Here is a 6,000-nt window from a genome sequence, read left to right on the forward strand (position 1 = left end):
CATACTGTGACTGTTGTTGCTGCCTTTTAATTTTATGAAAAGTATTGCTTTATTATTTTTTTAAATTCCATATTCTTAAGCTCCTTCTAATTCTTGTCAGGTAATTTTTAAATCAAATTAATTGTTAAAGTGACACTCTTATTCAAAATCAATGCATACATATGTATAACAAACATACATTTTGAGTGATAAACCTTTAACTACTTACTAAATAATGCATTGATGGAACATATTTATTACTGGTAGCAAGTTTGTAACCCTGTATTTAATAACAGAAAACGCAAAAATATTTAATGATTGATGAATGCTAAAAGATTTACTGTGATCTACTTTAATAGTCTCATAAGGTAGATACACCATGTTTTATGCACATTTCTTTCAAATCAAAATCGGTATCCTTCATGAGAACCATTGCTTTCAACATTCATTTATCCTTTTCGCAATATTAAAACAATAGTATTAGTAGTGGTAAACCTTTTTGGGAGTAAGAGTGCATCTTTAAAAAATGTGTTTAATGTGGATATATTATGATCTATGTGTCTTGTATGCACTTGCTAGTATTGCCTAAGAATTTGACCTCTGATATTTTATGTAGTAGTTAGATGATATGAAGTAAATTCTGTCAGAGTTAGTGGAACTAATGATCCATTCTTAATCATTGAAATGTACTAACAAGGCATCTCACAGTCTTATGTCTTTGTATGCCTTTGAGGTTATGTCTACACAAATCTTTATCATGGCCTGACAGTCTGCTTTCTTTAATTTGTGTCTTTGTATTAAAAATATGTATTATTTTTAATACATATTTTATTTATAGTACTGCATTTATCTCCTATCGATTTTCATGTTTTATGTAACTTGAAACTTTCATTAAGTTGTAAAAACATTAAATCTGTGAGAGTGTAGCTTTAAGAGAAACATTAGTGATTTTAGCATCAAACTTGTTTTATATGTTCTTTTTAAGTTCTAGGTTATTCTGTAATCATTAACCATCATTGTGCCATAGATAGACCTGTGAAAAATTATTATAATGTACTATGTTATATTATTGAATAAAATACTGAACATGTTACGGTATGTTTGAATTTGGCTGATCATTGAGTAGTTGAGGGATTTTTATAGTCATATTTAGATTCCCACTGAACCTGAAAAGGTATACCATGAGGTTTTTTCATATCTACATTGTATATAATAGCGAGTGCTTTCCAATGCTTTAAAAAGATATTTCCATGAAATAAAACAGATATCTGATCATCTCAAACAGTGCACATATAAAAGATAATTTTTCGAAAATTTTCCTGTTCTCGCATTATATTGAACTTCAGTATGTACAGGGCTGGGACACAATATCATCGGTGCAATTTCCTTAATAAAATCACTCATATAGAATGTACATTAAGTCATTTTATAGCCATCTTTTTGTGGATATAGTAAAAGAAAAATGTTTATTTCAATATCATGTTGCATGATGTTTCACCTTGTGAAAGAAGTGAATTTTGAGAATATCATTTGAATATGATATTTCATTGTTTGAGAAAGTGACAATATCAAAAAAATATTTCCATTTTTATGAAATTCAATCCCCTCAGTGACAACTAAACAGTGCAGTGATACCTATTAATTGGTGACACACTTTATTGAAAGAAGAAGAGAGGTAAGCACAGAGCTTAAACACAATGTCGATGACATAATTTCTGAAATGACACTAAAGTTTCTGCATACGAATTGCTGCCTTTATCTATAAAAGTGATTAAATAGCATTCAACTTAAACTTCCGTTTCAATGTAAGAAAACAATATTGTACCTATGGCTACATGAATTTGGCAGTCGAACGTTTTTACTTATAGGTACAAATTTGACTGACAAATAACAATTTGCAAATCATAGACTAATAGAATATTTTATTTAAAAAATAAGGTAATGTAATGTAACTTTGTGAAAAGTTGTGTATACAGAACCTCATTTTATAATTCTGTCGGCCAATTCATCATGCGAGTACGCTGAGGGTCGATCTAACGTGGAATTATATTTTGTATAATCTTTGCTTGACCGACCACAGCCTTTTCATTGAAAATTCCAGCAGAACAGAATAAAACAGATTTTCATGATCTTTTTTTGACACCGAAAAATACAGAGAATTTCCGGTAAATGTGTATAACCCGGTTCCCGGTAGCAGTTGTTACTCCAAGAGTGGCATTCATGGTAAAACTCCTTGCACTTTTTTTCTGCAAAATCCATAACGGCGGATTTTCCAGCGTCCAAATGACCTTTCTGTCGGCATTGGATTATCATATCTATTAAGACCTGGCAGTTTGTCCAAATCCAGGTGTAAAATAGTGAAAAATATTACAAAAAAGGGTTTTCACCAGCCGCAGTCTGCGTTGAAAGCCTATTTTACTCGTACAGACGGACGACCGCACTTCAATTAAGCAGACATGAACGTTTTTGTAACATGATGTTGTTTTTTCTCAGAGAAAATGCCAAATATTATAGCATTTAAGGCTATTTGGGCTTTCATCTTTTGTCCAATGTGTTCTTAACCGCTCTTGAATACGCACCGAGATGGTACATCGGTTTAAACCGTTTCTACTCTTTAGCTGGTGCCTAGGAAAAACGGATAGCCCTCACTCAGTTGTTATTGCTGTAACCATTCCGATAGCATATGACTGATTAGCCTTAAACTTCTTTATGAGTTAAACGATACATTTCCAAAATGCCCATTCCCCCGTTTATTGGCCAGGTTTTAGAACCCGCTCTTGAACCTTTTCTGCACGATCCGGGTGTTCACGACTTTTAGCAATCTACCATTCGAAGCATCTTGTAAGACCATACTTTAGCCCATTTAATTCGTGTGTTTATCCCTCAAATTGGCCATAAAAGGTAAAAACCGTTATCGGGACTTTGCCGTGTATGTCAATTATACCGACACAAGACGTAAAAAACACCTTTTTCTCAATATTTTAAAGCGGCGGCACCTGAGATGACACGGATCAAGAGTGTGCGTCCGTCCACAAGTCTTGAGATCAAAATGGCCATATTTGAACAGTGCAAACCTTATAGGTTAACAAATTTCCAACCAGCAGAATTTAGTTAGTACAAAATATACACTTGGATCGAAGTCTGATTTTTTTTAACGTGGGATATTTAACATAAATATGGAAGTTGGTCAGAGTCACGAATGTTGTCATGGTCAAGTTATATTGACCTTCAAGCATGACCACAGCCATTACTTTATCTGATCGAGGGTCTAGTTTAAAAAAAGGAGTTAGTCAAATATGACAAATCTACCACAAAGCGGGAAGTTTACTCGGATCGAAGTGATTTGCGTGACTTTAAGGGTCGAGAAACCCTAGATCTACCTCCCTATGGTAAGTTTCAAAACAATCTCTCGAGGGAACAGACTGATCAAAACGGACATTGGGATATCAATTTTCAGAATTTGTACCTTGCTAAAATCATATGTAGCTTGTGTCAATAACTTGTTGAATTAAGTTGATCCAGAATTAGGTATATTGTAAAATCACACTTTGCTTTCCTAGTTATTTTGTTTTTCGTACTAGCTTTGCATTTATGTGTGTAATTATACCTAGGAATAGAGGGCTGCTCTAAATCTAAATATTTCTTACCAATGCTTAATTTTGTTATCTTTCGAGAGTACTTGATATTTTATTCTGTTTGTCTACTTGTGTACATAATATGCATGTTTGGTTTACTCGTATTGTTTGAATATTATTGTGTTAAATGTAATTCATAATATGTGTCATTATTAGTATATATATATATCAATGTTTTGCTCTTCATTTCATGGAGGAATAAAAAGTATCTATCAGGCTTACCTTTTTGTGTATTAGCTTTTGACTTTGGCCAATGAGGCATTTATTACATTTTGTTCCATAAACGACTGAAAGTTTGTAATAATTAGCATTTCATTTTTTTCAATAATGAACATATCGGGGCAATGACGTTTGATGTTAGCCAGCCTAGAATTATCTACTCGCTCCAGTTTCTTTGCACGACTCCATATTCTACTATTGTGCTTTGCTGGCAATGTTAACAGACATTGCGATAATAAACAATGGTACATTCTAATTCTAAGGAAAGAATTCCGTCTGAAAGTCTCCAAACAGCAAATCTCATACATCACAAACATTACAGAAGGTTCCATACACATGTTCGTGTGAAATTCATTAATTATGAGGCAAAATCAGAGACGTTCACTCAACAATGCTACAACGAACAACTAGACCCGTAATAAAATTTTATTATAAGATCATAAAACATGACTTCAAGCATTTGATTTATAACAAATAATAACAAAACAGGAATTAAATGTGTTTTTTATAAAATGAGTCCAAATAAAACAGTGTAATTGTAGTAAGGCAAATTTAAGGTGAAATTATTTATATATTTTTTTAATGCATAATTCTTCATTTTGCTAAAATTGTTAATTGTTTAATATTGCAGTTGTTGTTGTTGTTTTTATGTATCAAAAGACATCTTGAAACTATTTCAAAAGTATTCTGCAAAGAGCGAGGAGGCACAGGGGCTCTACCGAGTTAATTCCCCAATTATTCGGAGTACCCCCTGTGACCGCGTTAGCGGGCTTGCGCCCAAGTCTTAGCGAAAGACTGCGCATCAGGATTGCAACCCGCACCCCCCCCCCCCCCCACCAAGGAACCAGACGCCGGTTCCAGCCCTGTGACAGGAGATTTTAATGCATAATTCTTCATTTTGCTAAAATTGTTAATTGTTTAATATTGCAGTTGTTGTTGTTTTTATGTATCAAAAGACATCTTGAAACTATTTCAAAAGTATTCTGCAATTTCAGTTTTAATCTCTTGTGTTTGGTTAAAGAAATAAGGTTCTTTTGGAGTGTGATAATATGGATTGAGTCTGGACTATTGTTGTTTTTGCAATTGTTTAATCTTGTTTTGGCTTACTGTTTATTCAGTAATTTTAGCACATTTCATTGTATGGTGCAGTGAGCCACCTGACACCTAGACATCAAAGTTTTTAGAGTAATTTACAAGTCTTACCATCTTTTCTTATTTGCATAATTATATTATAAGTTTTAATTGGCCATAGGGCCCTTTCCTTTTTTGTTAAAGGTATTTTAATTGGTTGAACTTAATATGTTCCCTCCTACCATTTATCATTGGGTGAGGACATTTTTGTAAATAGGTACTTATAGAGAATTTTAGAAGAAAAGAAGGAGGACTTTTCTGGATTTTTGACTTTCAATTAGGAAACACCTGAATTCTTCTAAGTGGCATAACCGTAGCCACAGTGGCATAACCAGAGACTTTTAAATAGTCCAGCCACATATGAAGATTTCATATATAACTGTACATGAAACAAACCTTTACACTGAATTTACAATTGGATTAATGTTACTTGTTATTTGTTATCTCTGAGTTGAAAGGAACTTTATACACAAATAAACGAACAGAAAACTTGAACAAGTCTCTGTGTTGAAACTACAGCAGCCAAACAGAATCACTCTAAGGCTGACCAACGGTGTCTGTTAGCAGGGACTAAGAGCGAGGAGGCACAGGGGCTCTACCGAGTTAATTCCCCAATTATTCGGAGTACCCCCTGTGACCGCGTTAGCGGGCTTGCGCCCAAGTCTTAGCGAAAGACTGCGCATCAGGATTGCACCCCCCACCCCCAAGGAACCTGACGCCACTTCAGCCCTGTGACATAATATATGTACTGTAAACATGTGTTCTCAGTAGTTACACGAGATGTTGTGAAACAGCACGTGAAGGTGTACTTATAAGTGTGTGTACAGCTTCCATTCAGTTTACTGCCGTCTTTTACTGCAATTATTTTAAAATCGTATATTATTCATACCTAGCTTTCATTATGTGCAAGGGGTACCCAGCATGTACACATACGAGTGGTATTTAACAATATCTTCAATTACTTATGCAATATAGATTGTTATATCATACTTAAGAAACAATTTAAGTTAACATTCCACATTGATAAAATGTGTAT

The sequence above is a fragment of the Mya arenaria genome, chromosome 7, assembly GCF_026914265.1.
Source record: "Mya arenaria isolate MELC-2E11 chromosome 7, ASM2691426v1".
Classification (NCBI taxonomy): domain Eukaryota; kingdom Metazoa; phylum Mollusca; class Bivalvia; order Myida; family Myidae; genus Mya; species Mya arenaria.